Genomic DNA, 16,869 nt, shown 5'->3' on the forward strand with positions numbered 1-16,869 from the left:
ATGGGAAGTGGAACCATGACTGTGCGTAGTGCTACCAATTGATATATCTTCTCTGCGTTGGGAAATAACAAGGTGTTAAGAAAAAGATCAATTGCTACCTAGCTTCCCCACATTGCTTCCCACGATATTTCTAATCGTAGGGAGAGGGATTGCAAGGCTTTAGCCAATTTAAAAAAGGCTCCAAAGGCTGCCAAAATTCACTCTACTCATTATACGCTGCCTTTTATCTCTCTATATAAGTAAAACGGCACCATTACAGGTTAAGCGCGACATTGCGTGAGTGGGTTGTGCAGTGCATGCGTTACATATTTTAACGTGATACATTTTTTAAAAAAATAATTACTGCCGTTATTGGGATAAATTTGATAACCCTACCTTAAGCCTAAACTAAAGACTCCGGATAAGTGTAACATATTATGTCTGTAACGTTAAATACAATTAGAAAACGATTTAATTAAAAAAGGCATGGCCGATATATTTTTTGCCGATTCCAATACTTTGAAAATGACGTGATCGGACCCGATCGACATCTCTAATTACAATAATTAACTTAATTGCTTATCTAACATTTGTTAATATACCCGTATTGGCCCGAATATAAGACGGCCCTGATTATAAGACAACCCCCTCTTTTTCAAGACTCAAGTTGGAAAAATGTAAACAAACCAATCTATTGTGATGAAACAACGAAATTGCAACAACTGCATTAACCATCAAAGTGAAGTCTAACTGTAACTGTAGTCTTGAAACAAATCTGAATAAAGAAATACATTGCAATAAAATAATGCAAACTGGTTAAACTTGAGAGTAGCTGAGATCTGTCATGACAGAACATCGCTTCGATGATATCTGGTGCCATCTAGCGTCGTGAATGGGTATAACGTCTAGACCGCGACTAGAAGACGACCCCCACTTTTTCAGTTTTTTCAATGCAAAAAACACTGTCTTATATTCGGGCCAATACGGTATTAATTAACATGAGTTAATTAATTTAGTTATTTAGTTAATGTTAAGTTAGTTAATGCATAACCAGACAGTAAGTAATGGTTTGGTAAAATTGAAGAATATACTGTATATAGGCCTATAAAGGGTTAGGGTTTTGGGTTAGGGTTTGTTAACTTAGTATTTATAATTTCTTAGTAAAGGGACACGTGCTACACTTCACAACAAGGGTCCAAAAACATTCATTAATGGTTAATTACGGTTAAGTAATACTTATGAGGTACGGTCACGAGGCAAATAAGTATTTAGTCAACCACTAATTGTCCATGTTCTCCCACTTGAAAATATTAGCGAGGCCTGTAATTGTCAACATGGTTAAACCTCAACCATGAGAGACAGAATGTGGAAAAAAAAACAGAAAATCACATTGTTTGAGTTTTAAAGAATTTATTTGCAAATCATGGTGGAAAATAAGTATTTGGTCAATACCAAAAGTTTATCTCAATACTTTGTTATGTACCCTTTGTTGGCAATAACGGAGGCCAAACATTTTCTGATACTCTTCACAAGCTTTTCACACACTGTTGCTGGTATTTTTGCCAATTCCTTCATGCAGATCTCCTCTAGAGCCGTGATGTTTTGGGGCTGTAGTTGGGCAATACAGACTTTCAACTCCCTCCGCAGATTTTCTAAGGGGTTAAGACCTGGAGACTGACTAGGCCACTCCAGGACCTTGAAATGCTTCTTACGAAACCACTCCTTTGTTGCCCTGGCTATGTGTTTGGGATCATTGTCATGCTGAAAGACCCAGCCACGTCTCATCTTCAATGCCCTTGCTGATGGAAGGAGATTTTCACTCAAAATCGCTCGATACATGGCCCCATTCATTCTTTCCTTTACACAGATCAGTCGTCCTGGTGTCTTTGCAGAAAAACAGCCCCCAAAGCATGATGTTTCTACCCCCATGCTACCGCAGACGGGCCTGGACGTGTAATTTCTTCAGCAGGGGGACACGTCTGGCAGTGAAGGATTTGAGTTCCTGGCGGCGCATTGTGTTACTCATAGTAGCCTTTGTTACTATGGTCCCAGCTCTCTGTAGGTCATTCACTCGGTCCCCCCGTGTGGTTCTGGGATTTTTGCTCACTGTTCTTGTTATCATTTTGACGCCACGGGGTGAGGAGGGAGTTGAAAGTCTGTGTTGCTCAACGACAGCCCCAAAACATCACTGCTCTAGAGGAGATCTGCATGGAGGAATGGGCCAAAATACCAGCAGCAGTGTGTGAAAAGCTTGTGAAGAGTTACAGAAAACGTTTGGCCTCCGTTATTGCCAACAAAGGGTACATAACAAAGTATTGAGATGAACTTTTGGTATGGACCAAATACTTATTTTCCACCATGATTTGCAAATAAATTCTTTAATAATCAAACAATGTGATTTTCTGTTCCACATTCTCTCTCATTGTTGAGGTTTACCCATGTTGACAATTACAGGCCTCTCTTAATATTTTCAAGTGGGAGAACTTGCACAATTAGTGGTTGACTAAATACTTATTTGCCCCACTGTATGTGTGAAATTATCACATTGTTATATCATTTCACATGTTATTTTGGTGTTTTGGACTGACACTGATGGTTTGGTAAGCTTGTTAGGATGTTCTTTATGCTATAGTTATCCAACTCTTAATAGCTATGCTACGTTAACATACCAGCCATGCTCACATTTCGTTGTTCATGCATCATGTGACATTATCATATTGTACACTTATTTAGCATGTTGTTCTCTATTGTGTTTTTATTCTAAATTGCCTTTCAAGATGACATATCTGTTTCTATTTATTGGATTTTATCAAGTAAATTTCCCCAAAAATGCGACTTATACTCCAGTGCGACTTAAATATGTTTTTTTTCTCTTCATTGGGCAATTTATGGCTGGTGCGACTTATACTCAGGTGCAACTTAGTCTGAAAAATACGGTATTGCATAAACTCATGTTAATGAATATATTAATAAATGTTAGATAAGGGATTAAATGAATTATTGTCATGTTACTTAAACATTAGTTATTGTCTAAAAACTAATTAAGGGACCCTTACTGTAAAGTGTTGCCCTTTTTTCTTATCTCATCACATTATGAGAAAAGCAGAGCACATATGAGTGATTAAATTGCAAATTACAAAAAATACGTCAAAAACATGATGACAAAACAAACAATGTTCCATCCATCATGCCTAATGTGAAGCTGCGCCAAATGTATTATAACTGGTTGTGTATGACATACTGCATTTAGAGGGGAAAAAAATTGTTAGTCATCAACTAGCATAAGCTCTCAGCATCATTCTCACCAGTTGCATATTCCCACTGAGACACAGTAGGCGCTGAAAGGATTAAGATGATATTTATAGGCACTTTGCACCTTTTCTAATGCATGTTATGCAGTTGATGTATTCCTCCGACGTCATTCTTTCTTCACCAGTTCCGGTAACGATCACTTTTCAGTACGGTCTTTTTTTCTTTTTTACAGGCAAAGAAAAAAAAAAATCAAGGTTAATATTGCATTAACAATAAAAAGGCTTTTTAATGTTCTTGTTGAAGGGGTAGTTTAGATGTAGCCTTACAATAGTGACTGATGGATTTAGAGGAGTTGAAATTGACAATGTGCTGATTTTATATTATATAAAAAGTATTATAAAGTGATCTCTTGCTACTTTGCGCTTCAACCTTTTCCCCCTAAGTCCATTGCGGATTTTTTCCCATTGAAATAAATAAATAAATACAGATGAGCTTTCCCGATCCGGTCATGTAATCTCACTCTCCCCTCCTGCTGCTTTTCTTGAGCAGGCAATGCACTGGAGTTGCTTATTCAAGTTAGCGATGATTGACAGACGTTGAGGTTTGTTCTTGCCAGAGATGCTTGGAAGTCGTAACTCCAAAGCGTTGCATGTGTCAATCATCGTTTAGCTTGTTAAACTTTCGTTGTGGCAACTCATTGTGTGTCAGTGAACAGCTTGAGTGGATTTGAGTGGACTCACTCAATGAAGCATTTACCGTATTGGCCCGAATATAAGACGGTGTTTTTTGCATTGAAATAAGACGATAAGAAAAAGTGGGAGTCGTCTTATATTCGGGGCCTAGACATTATACACATTCACGACGCTAGATGGCGCCAGATATCAATTAAGCGAATGCTGAATTTAAAGAGTAATGTTCTGTCATGACAGATCTCAGCTACTCTCAAGTTTAACCAGTTTGCATTATTTTATTGCAATGTTTTTCCTTATTCAGATTTGTTTCAAGACTACAGTTACAGTTAGACCTCACTTTGATGGTTAATGCAGTTATTGCAATTTATTATTTTTATCACAATAGGTTTATTTACATTCCAAAAACCAGAAGCCATTCATTTACAAATGTGATTGCACTTTACATATTTAAATGATCAGATATTAAGATTTGAATGAGGCAAAATAACATGCTTTTTCTCTCAAATATATTTTTATAATCATTTGTTTCAGATGTACTGTATTTCCTGTATATCAATTAATTTGGTGTTCAAAAAGTCCTTTTTCAAACTTGACTCTTGAAAAACAGGGGGTCGTCTTATAATCAGGGCCGTCTTATATTCGGGCCAATACGATAATAAAGTCAAGCATTTTTCAAGCTATTGTTGTTTAAAAATACAGTGGTAACGCTAAATACGAAGTTAATTCGTTCCAGGACCTTGTTTGTAAGTCGAAATGGTCATTTGTCGAGCAGGATTTTCCCATAAGAATACATTATAATTAGAGATGTCCCGCTCGATCGGCCGATCGATCGGGTCCAATCACGTCATTTTCAAAAGTATCGGAATCGGCAAAAAAATATCGGCCATACCTTTTTTCAATTTTTTTTTTTTTTTTTTCATTAAATGGTTTTCTAATTGTATTTAACGTTACAGACATAATATGTTACACTCATCCAGAGTCTTTAGTTTAGGAAAAAAGTTAGTTTAGTTTAGGTAGGGTTATCAAATTTATCCCGATAACGACGGTAATTACTTTTTTAAAAAATGTATCACGTTAAAATATTTAACGCAATTAATGCATGCACTGCACGACCCACTCACGCATTGTCGTGCTCAATCTGGCGCCGTTTTACCTATATAGAGAGATAAAAGGCACCGTAAAATGAGTAGAGTGAATTTTTGGCAGCCTTTGGAGCCTTATTTTTAATTGGCTAAAGCCTTACAATCCCTCTCCCTACGATTAGAAATATCATGGGAAGCAATGTGGGGAAGCAAGGTAGCAATTGATCTTTTTCTTAACACCTTATGTTATTTCCCAAAGCAGAGAAGATATATCAATTGGTGGCACTACGCACTTCCCATCATGCATTTGGGCATGGCTACAGTATCATTTACTGAAAGCTCAACAAATACACTACATGGCAATATTTAGTCACAATATACTAAGTCACAAGTCTTTCTATCCGTGGATCCCTCTCACAGAAAGAATGTTAATAATGTAAATGCCATCTTGAGGATTTATTGTTATAATAAACAAATACAGTACTTATGTACTGTATGTTGAATGTATATATTCGTCCGAGTTTTATTCATTTTTTTCTTAATGCATTGCCAAAATGTATATGATTGGGAAAAATTATCGGGAATGACTGGAATTGAATCAGGAGCAAAAAGAGCAATCGGATCGGGAAATATCGGGATCGGCAGATACTCAAATTAAAACGATCGGGAGCAAAAAAACATCCAAAAAACAACCCTAATTATAATTCCATTAATTCTTTCCACAGCCCAAAAACACAACCCTAAAGCCTTAATAAACACTGCTGGTGCGATTACAAAGGGCAATTACACATAGCAAAACAAATAAATTCTAAATAAAAATCGAAATTTTTTATATATATATTAGGGCTGTCAAAATTATCGCGTTAACGGGCGTTAATTAATTTTTTAAAATTAATCACGTTAAAATATTTGACGCAATTAACGCACTAGGCCCGCTCAGACAGATTTAAATGTCAGTACAGGGAAAGGCCAACTTGTTAATTTGTTTCATGGAGTTTTTCCGCCCTCTGCTGGCGCTTGGGTGTGACTTGCATATGTTATTTGGCGTAATGTCGCCCTCTGCTGCCGATTCAGTGCAGCTGATTATTTGGGTTTCGGCACGCTTTTCTGACGTGATTATATGTCGACGCGAACTCACACTAATAGACAGTGCTATTCAGACCAGCTAACGTCCGCATCCAGTATTCAGTGGCAGTTCTCATAGCCCCATCACACTGTTTGTGTCTAATACATGCATCGCTTGTGAGTTATATTCCTCCTTTGTTTATATTCATGAGCATTAGATAGTTATTGATGATGTGTATTTGAATTTGTTCACATATATGGTGAAATGCAGTTACATTGTTAGATGCTTGTGAGCTAATTGGCTAGTGCTACTGCTCAAATGGACACGTGTGTGTACATTTTATGTTATTTTGTGATTTATGCAAGTTATTGACACATTGCCTTGTTATTTTCAGTTTTACAAAAATACAAGAAATGTGCTCCTGTCAAAAAGAAATGACTTCAGTAAAGCCCATGCAACTTTGCCACACCGTCTGATTTCTTTTTGGAACTTATGTTCGCTATCTGTCAATTTGTGTACTCACACACATTGAGGACAGAATAGGGCTACTAGTTTATTTTTTGATTGAAAATTTTACAAATTTTATTAAAACGAAAACATTAAGAGGCGTTTTATTATAACATTTCTATAACTTGTACTAATATTCATCTTTTAAGAACTACAAGTCTTTCTATCCATGGATCACTTTAACAGAATGTTAATAATGTTAATGCCATCTTGTTGATTTATTGTTATAATAAACAAATACAGTCCTTATGTACCGTATGTTGAATGTATATATCCATCTTGTCTTATCTTTCCACTCCAACAATAATTTACAGAAAAATATGGCACATTTTATAGATGGTTTGAATTGCGATTAATTGCGATTAATTACGATTAATTTTTATGCTGTAATTAACTCGATTAAAAATTTTAATCGTTTGACAGCCCTAATACATATATATATATATATATATATATATATATATATATATATATATATAAACACACATGTATAAAATATATTAACCATGGAAAAAAGGTATAGAATCACACGTACTGGCAATCTCTGAGTTCCATTTTTAGTAATTAGGCACAAAAATACATCGTGAGAAAAGTACATGTAAAACTGTTTATTGTGCTTATTATTTCTGACTGGGGGGGAAAAAAATCTATAAACATCATTGGAATAAAAATAAATCATTGTTGTAAGGATACAAGCAAGGAATTATGCACAGTCCTTGTTGTTGTGCTCTATTTAGATTTAGATTCAGGCAGCAAAAGATAGTTATCAGCCCTGCGTGTAAAGGAGGAATTATTTCTTTATTTAGTTTTCTACCTTTTATTTCCCTGCAATTTGAACACCTCCCACGCCTGCTCCGCATTTCTCTTGTCTCCACACTTGTTAAAGATCTAGGAGCCAAGGATGACAGTCTTTTACCTTCATCGTACGCTGCTCTAAATGTTACTTTATAGACTCCGCAAGAGACTTTATGCAGGCTATAGAAATAGTTCATATGTGCTGCGCATTACCTTGAATTTATTTTATGCTATTTAAATCACAAAACCTGAAAATACTTCCAACGCATTGTTTGGATTCCTCTGAGGGGGGAGAAAAAAGCTTGATTAAAAACAAAAACATTAAACGTCATATGATACGGTAATAAATCCACTATGTTTTAACCCTGTCCAGGAATTGAAATTAAAAAGCGCAATCTGCTTGGCATTTGTGGGGGAATTAATGATGCCAGATGATCACACCAGCACGTTAAATTAATTACAAGCGGTATGTGTTGATTCATTAAAAGTAGAGAAGCTGGGGATTATGATGAAAGATTTGTTTTTGTGCAACACATGCATCAGAGTAGCACATAGGCCTGTTTGATAAAGTTGCTCAGGGAACCTCTTCTGAGTCAACAAAGGACATGAAGCTGCATTAAAACTACCGTGTACTGTGCTATCGCACATTTGAAGTGTTTTATTCTGTCAGTAAAGTGGATTATTTTCAATAAATGAAGTTGAAGCTTTGTAACTTGCGAAACAAGGACATCTATGGGTCGTCTAGGATAACACAAACTGCCAAGACTGAGACCTTCCCAAGCAGAGCAATAAAACTCAACCATAAACACAGTGAAGCTACTTCCAGTTTGGCTGCTGCTTTCACATATTTATAATTAACAAAGTTAGTAATACATACTGCTCTAATAAATTATGTATGACAACCAGAGGTAGGTAGCGTACCCAAAAGTTTTATTCAAGTAAGGGTACCGTTGCTTCAAAATAATATTACCGTAACTTTCCGACCACATGGCGCACCTGACTATAAGCCACGACCAGTGTTGTTAATAACGGCGTTATTACACGTTACTATGTTCGTTGAATTATGCGAGAAAAGTCTGAAAAAAGTGCTTTGGACCACTGAGCAACAGTCCAGTGCTGCTTCTCTGTAGCCCGTCAGGCCCTTCTGCAGCTGTTTCAGGTTCAAAAGTGGCTTGACCTGGGTAATGCGGCACCTGTATCCCATTTCCAGCAGACGCCTGTGCACGGTGGCTCTGGATGTTTCTACTCCAGACTCAGTCCACTGTTTCTGCAGGTCCCCCAAGGTCTGGAATCGGCCCTTCTCCACAATCTTTCTCAGGGTGCGGTCAACTCTTCTCGTTGTGCAACGTTTCCTGCCACACTTTTTCCTTCCCACAGCCTTGATACAGCACTCTGGGAACAGCCTATTCGCTCAGAAATTTCTTTCTGTGTCTTAGCCTCTTGCTTGAGGGTGTAAATGATGGCCTTCTGGACAGCAGTCAGGTCGGCAGTCTTGCCCATGATTGCGGTTTTGAGTAATGAACCAAGCTGGGAGTTCATAAAAGCCTCAGGAATCTTTTGCAGGGGGTTTGAGTTAATTTGTTGATTCAGAGGTTTAGGTTAGTAGCTTCTTCATCCTCTAGCATTTCATGATATGCTAATTTTTTGAGATTGGGATTTTTGTTTTTTCTTGACTTTTTTGCCAAAATCATCAATATTAAAACAATAAAAAGCTTGAACTACTTCAGTTGTGTGTAATGAATCTAAAATATATGAAAGTCTAATGTTTATCAGTACATTACAGAAAATAATGAACATCACAATATGCTATTTTTTAGAAGGACTAGTATGTGATTTTTTTTTAATGTAAAAAGTGTGACCTATGTTTTTTGGGGAATGAAAGACATTTCAATTCAATCAGTTAATATAAAAATATTTGATGTGACGGATGTTATAGAAAGGATCATGTAATAATGTGTAGAACATGAAAAGTAACATCAGTTACTTTGCCGAGTAAGTACCATAATTTTCGCACTATGAGGCACACCTGACTATAAGCCGCCACCCACCAAATTTGGCACGAAAACTGCATTTTTTTCATCAATAACCTGTGTCAAGTTCAAAAATATACCCTTAGGTAGACATTTGTAAAATTACCCAAAAATAAGGAGAGAAGACACTCAGTTTTCTTGGCCAAGGAGAGCAAGGAGGGACTAGACAGAGAAATGCAAGATTACGCTGTATAGTCACCAAAATTGATCTAAAGAAAAACCCTCCTTGTGCTTTTTATTAGGGGTTTGTCCTAACACAGAAGGGCGCCGCCCTAAAGGGAGGGGGAAAGTAAGCTGGAGACACCCATGTGATTTTGGTTGGCTATGTGTGAGCATGTAGGTGGAACTAACTAAATACACGTGTGTAAGCAAGAGCACTTAGGTAAAATGGTCAGAATGACCCAGACACTTCAGTTATGCAACGCTGCGGCCATGGAAGATGTCCTCGAATGGAAGATTGTCCTAGAAAATCTAGACAAAAGTCCAGACGTAAGATGCCGAAGATGTCCTAGAAGGTCTAGTTACGCAATGTTGCGGCCATGAAGCAAGGCAGTTGTCACACCGACCCTTTTTAACACTTTGTAACACTTAAACATTATACCTAGTATAGCAAGCAATAATCATTTACTGGTTATATCAAATAAGAAAAAATATGGCAATATGTATTATGTATGTATTAGGTATGTATGAGCACAAGCAAATATTTAATCAATCAAGCAAATATTCAATCAACCCTCGATAATTAACTCAACAACCTGCACTGGACTATAAGCCGCAGCTGTCCTCAGTGTATTATGGGATATTTACACAAAAAGATATTAACCGGTAACACTGTTTGTCAGCGGCATCATATGACTGTCATAAGACCAAATGAACCACCATGAAGCTTTGAACCAATTGGCTGCAAAGCTTTATTGCTTCAAGACGTTTCATATGGCCATCACTGCTCCCTTGGGGTAGACAGTCAACCTCTGCTGCCATCTGCTGTCAACACTGTTGTTGTCCAACATGCCTCCTAGCATGCATTGCAGCGCTATAGATGTAAATAACAATCAAAATTCATGTTCTGTGGTAATTATTTTTTCAGTTACTGTTCCGCTTGTTTCATTAACTGCTAGTTATAGTATTTGGTAACACTTTATTTGACAGTGGTGCCATAAGACTGTCATTAGACAATCATAATTATGACATGAAACTGTCATGAGCATTAATGAATGCTTATAACAGACGCCATTTAGTATTATCCGGCAAATTATTTCACTTTTGAATGGATGTAAAAGATCCAAGCTGGACATAAATGGGGTTAGTGACATAATTTGCTGGATGACACTTAATGACACAAGCATTCAGTAATGCCCATGATGGTGTTATGTCATAATTATGACAGTCTTATGACGCCACTGTCAAATGAAGTGTTACCTATTAACCCAAATAAATCAACAAATAAGCCGCACTGGACTATAAACCGCATGATTTAAAATGAAGGGAAAAAGTAGCGGCTTATAGTCCGAAAATTACAGTAATTAATGTTCCGTTGAGGTAACTGAGTTACTAACTCAATTACTTTTTGGGAGAAGTAATTTGTAACTGTAACAAATGACTTTTTTAAAAGTGGGATTAACAACACTGATTATAACCTATTGCATATCCATATTAAGCCAAAGAAATTAAAAAAAAAAAAAAAAAATTCACCGAATTCCAGCGAAAGAAAAAAAAAATCTACACAAAGGAAGCATTATTCATCCAAAGAGCATGAGTGCCCTCTAGTGGAGAAAATGGTTCCTAGTTTGAATAGTTAAATCGTAAATAGTTCCATCACAGTTCCGATGTCAATAGGTGTCAAGTAAAAACTGGTAAAGAGGTTAAAATCTGCGCTTTCTTTGTCAGTACATCTGTACTCCATTTTCAGGTAAGTGACCCAAACATGAAGTGCATAATTGTAAAGTTCCTTCAGATGACTTTGACCTCTAAAATTAATCATGAATGCTTAACATGAGGTTTTCTGTTGTTGTTTTTCCCCCCTCACTCTGCTGACAAATTAAGTCCCACGCTAGCAAGACACCTCTGACCTCTCTTTTTGCTCTCGTGCAACCAGGAAACACCTCATCGCCCTTTTCGGAAAACACTCGATGTGATCATCATGCTTAGTACGACAAGGTGATTTTATGAGTTTTGATTCAGAATGATTGTGTTGCCCTTTAAAGCCTCAGAAGACTAGATTTGGAAAGAGATCTTTAAAAATTTAACGAAACAATAATTACTTTTAACCACGAATGGAAAATAGACTTGAACCCAAGGGCATTGGTTTGGTCGCAAAATTGGTGGGGACCCTATAACAGCATAACTTGCACGAATATGAACCTAATTAATTGATACGCTAAATCAATATCACAATAAATCAAGATCACGATCGACCAGTCATTGCAACGCTATTGTGGGTAGCTTGCAGCCAGGGCCGGCCCAGGCCATTTGGGGGCCCTAAGCGAAATAATGCAAAGGGGCCCATATTTTTGGCCCACCATTTCGTCACAGTGTACTGTGAAACCCATACATGCAATCCAAGCCATACGTCCATATTTTGTATATTAATCAGATTGTGTTGCACTGCATACTTCAAACTTCTCACCCCAAATTATTGTCAGTACGAACAGTAGATAGCGCCAAACCTTTTTCTAAAAGAGGAAAGAAAGAAGTTAAGGAATAACATATTTTTAAGCTTGTAATCAAGTATCAAAACTCACAAAAGTCAAATAAAGCAAACTGTAGCAAACAAAATAGAATATAAATTAAACAATTGCCAGATTGGGGGCCCCCTAAAGGTCAGGGGCCCTAAGCAGCTGCATAGTCTGCGTATAGGCTGGGGCGGCCCTGCTTGCGGCATCCCTCAAAAATCTTTTTCACATGTACATAGTTAATTACGATTATGTCGTGTGTATGTTATGTTGTGTGGGCAAAATATAAGGTTACGCAGCACCCGTCCATCTCAGTTCACTACATTTTTCACAGCTTGATTAATGTTAATAGTAGAAAACACAAACAGAAGGACACTACTAAGCAGCTTCCTACTCGAGTTTTGCAGGTTAGCAAGTTCACACCGTTTAATGTTATGCTAACTCTGATGCAAGTCGGACTAGCAAAATTAGTGGTGTTTTTCCCACCTCCACAACATTGGCGTCTTTTTAAATTACTTACAGTGGCTGCTGCTGGCCGGAAAAAAAAAAACCTCTTATATCCCTCGTCTTCAAAGGGGGTGGAGGAGGAGGCATGTTGTCGACATGTATTTCTGTTGGGGCTGTGTGAGTGTGAGCGAGCGTGTGTCGGGGGTGGGTCAAGTCCTCCGCCAATCAAACGTGCAATTGTGGGGGGAAATAATGGACCGGCGCATTCATCAAGTGAAACTGGGTAAATGTAAGTTTGAACATAATGAAAATAATTCACTTCATAATGGTACGGTCAATTCTATCCTTACAAGATATGGGAAGACAGTTTAAATTACGTCAATAACTGAACACATTACATAATTCATATAAGGTTGTTTAAAGGTTGGTGGGGACAATTTGAGCATCCTGAAAAGATGGTAGTGTTATGTCTCTACCGTCCCTATGCAAACCTACGCCCTTGCTCGAACCTCTAATGTCAAGCTGCTCCAAAACCGGCAAACATTGGAATTTGTGACATCAAAGGCGGGATCCACCCTGGATTGGTCATCATATCCACACTTGAGCACAAAGTGGGAAGGAGCCGTTGTAGCTTACTCCCACCATTTCCCACAGTCTAATTGCACGCTTAAAACTATTACATCGTCAGAGGACCCGCTACTTTGTAGGCCACGATGGAGGAAGCCATTCTTTAATCTGAACAAATCCCAGCAGAAATTCCTAATGACAGCTGTGGAAATGCAACAGTCCTCCTCAAACAGAATTATTTCAGTTGTGCTTGAACGCATTCCCAGTCATCATTACTATTGTATGGCCTGTGGCTACTTTTACGCATGGAGTCTACATTATTTACCAAATGGGAACAATTGCATTGCATGGCAGTGAATCATCCATTAAATCATTAAATCATCCGTTTCATTTGCTATGCTGTATTACAGTAAGTACTGTTTACTTAGTATTTATGGGGGATGTTGTCTTAAGAAGTAAAAAAAAAAAAAAAAAAAAAGGACAGATTTGGGACAAGAATAATTCTTTTGACTTGTTCTTGTTAGGCACTGGGGAAAAACAAAAGGCTAATAGGACTGAAGGATTTCAAGAAGAGCCTATGGCTGCAATGAACTCAAAGACGAAGGGACAAGCTGACAGATGGACCGACTCAATGTATGGCTGAATGGAGACCATGTCAGTCAGATTAACTGATAGAAGCAGTGTCGGGGAGTGGGTCCACTCTTCCACAAATCACGCAAATCGGCACAAGGCTGAATTTTTGCAACGGCTCTGAAATTAGACTTTATCAGATTGTATAAGTGCAGGCCCGGAGTGGCTAATCGGGAGGACCAGGACCCTTCCCGGTGGGCGGCACTGTGATTAATTTAACTCTTAAAAGTCGCAGGACACGCCCACTCATCCTCAGCGCATGTAGTCTTTGAAGCCCCCTCACATTTTAATTACAGTTGTGGTCAAAAGTTTACATACACTTGTGAAGAACATAATGTCATGGGTCTCTTGAGTTTCCAGTTATTTCTACAACTCTGATTTTTCTCCGATAGAGTGATTGGAACAGATACTTCTTTGTCACAAAAAACATTCATGAAGTTTGGTTCTTTTATGACTTTATTATGGGTGAACAGAAAAAAAGTGATCAAATCTGCTGGGTCAAAAATATACATACAGCAGCGCTAGTATTTGGTAACATGTCCCTTGGCCATTTTCACTTCAATTAGGCGCTTTTGGTAGCCATCCACAAGCTTCTGGTTGAATCTTTGACCACTCCTCTTGACAGAATTGGTGCAGTTCAGTTAAATTTGATGGCTTTCTGACATGGACTTGTTTCTTCAGCATTGTCCACAAGTTCTCAATGGGGTTTAAATCAGGACTTTGGGGAGGCCATTCGAAAACCTTAATTCTCGCCTGATTTAGCCATGCCATTACCACTTTTGATGTGTGTTTGGGGTCATTGTCCTGTTGGAACACCCAACTGCGCCCAAGACCCAATCTTCGGGCTGATGACGTTAGGTTATCTTGAAGAATTTGAAGGTAATCCTCCTTCTTCATTATCCCATTTACTCTCTGTAAAGCACCAGTTCCACTGGCAGCAAAACAGCCCCACAGCATAATACTACCACCACCGTGTTTGACGGTAGGCATGGTGTACTTGGGGTTAAAGGCCTCACCTTTTCTCCTCCAAACATATTGCTGGGCATTGTGGCCAAACAGCTCGATTTTTGTTTCGTCTGACCACAGAACTTTCCTCCAGAAGGTCTTATCTTTGTCCATGTGATCAGCAGCAAACTTCAATCGAGCCTTAAGGTGCCGCTTTTGGAGCAAGGGCTTCCTTCTTGCACGGCAGCCTCTCAGTCCATGGAGATGCAAAACACGCTTGACTGTGGACACGGACACCTGTGTTCCAGCAGCTTCTAATTCTTGGCAGATCTGCTTTTTGGTGATTCTCGGTTGAATCTTCACCCTCCTGACCAATTTTCTCTCAGCAGCAGGTGATAGCTTGCGTTTTCTTCCTGATCGTGGCAGTGACAAAACAGTGCCATGCATTTTATAATTACAAACAATTGTTTGCACTGTTGCTTTTGGGACCTGCAGCTGCTTTGAAATGGCTCCAAGTGACTTTCCTGACTTGTTCAAGTCAATGATTCACTTTTTCAGATCCATGTATGCATATTTTTGACCCAGCAGATTTGATCACTTTTTCTATTAACTCATTATAAAGTCATAAAAGAACCAAACTTTATGAATGTTTTTTGTGACAAAGAAGTATCTGTTCCAATCACTCTATTGGAGAAAAATTGTAGAGTTGTAGAAATAACTGGAAACTCAAGAGAGCCATGACATTATGTTCTTCACAAGTGTACGTAAACTTTTGACCACAACTGTACGTCACCCATGTGCCGCTGGTCGTGAAAAAAGGAACCAAACCGGGCCATTGTGAACAATTCTTTTTTTGAAATATAAAGGCAACATCAAAGGAATGCAAAATCAGACAAAAAAGGCCCGGACCTTAAAGGATTAAAAAGACAATAATGTTGTGGAGGCTGGAAACACACCACTAATTTTATTTAAAGTCTGACCTGCATCGGAGTTAGCATAACATTAAACTGTGTGAACTTGCTAACCTGTAAAATTGGAGTAGGAAGCTGCTTAGAGAGAAGTGTCCTACTGTTTTTGTTTTCTACTGTTAACATTAATTAAACTGTGAGAAATGTAGTGAACTGTGCTGGAAACTATAGAACCAGAAAAACGTTAGCAAGAAGCTGCTTACAGAGAGACGGGTGCTGCTCATATGATGCTCACACAACACAACATACACTCAACATATTTTATGCTGGGGGGGATGCCACGAGCTACCCATACTAGCGTTGCGATCGACTGGTCGATCGTGATCGACATAATGACCCAATTCACCCAATCATTTCGTCATATTAATGTCCCACCCCAAGCAAAGAGTGTGAACGCAGGTAATGCTGTTATATTGTGCCTTCCAATGTTGAGACCAAACCTACGCCTGTATACAGTATTCCCCCCAAAATTTGAATATCAAGTAAAAATTGTTTCATTTTGTCAATTTAACGTAGTAGATTAAACCAACAAAGTTGTGACTGTCAATTAGCATATAATTGCTCATCTCAAGTGGTTTCTCGTAACTTTTCTGATTAAGATTTTTCCACTTATTATAACCACAAACTTTAAAAAAAAAAAAAAAAGAAAAAGAACACGATGAAAAGCTTCAGTTTTGCACACATTTGCCACATGTGTAATCTAAAACACCTGCAAAAGATTCCTGAGCTGACTTTAAAAAGTCAGTCCAATACATTATATAAAATAAAATTATAGATAGTACCCAAAAAATAAAATGGTAACTCTACACAAAACCTGTGCTTGAGCCCTTGATCACAGAACTGTCAGCGTACATGCTAACCAGTCTTCCTCCGTGCCTCCCTTTTTACAAGTTATTTGGGGAAAATGCATGTTTAATTCATCTTTACAAGTGTAAAGTAAAACTTTTGTTTCTAATGAGGCTAAAATTTGAATGATGTAAGGTAAGCACATTGCTCAACTCCTGTTCTAATAGGTATATTTAAAAATTAAAATATGGTTCAAAACACAGACAAGTCTGAAAAAGCAGTTTCTGCTCTTGCACCCCTCTTTAAAATAAACTGCTGTATTCTAAGCCAAAACAATTGTTGTGTTTGATAGAACAATGTCTATATGCTGCCATAGCAGATTCATGGCGCAATAATCCCCCGAACTATTTTTAAATTGTCCGTTTTACTCTGGAAACCCTCGTTTACAGAC

General features: G+C 38.0%; 1 long non-coding RNA gene across 1 annotated transcript in view; it reads right to left on the reverse strand.

The window, feature by feature from the left end:
* The window catches only part of LOC130908759 (uncharacterized), a 142,055-nt gene that overhangs the window by 123,907 nt on the left and 1,279 nt on the right, over positions 1–16,869 (reverse strand). The window lies entirely within an intron of this gene.

This window comes from Corythoichthys intestinalis, chromosome 20 (assembly GCF_030265065.1).
Source record: "Corythoichthys intestinalis isolate RoL2023-P3 chromosome 20, ASM3026506v1, whole genome shotgun sequence".
NCBI lineage: Eukaryota > Metazoa > Chordata > Actinopteri > Syngnathiformes > Syngnathidae > Corythoichthys > Corythoichthys intestinalis.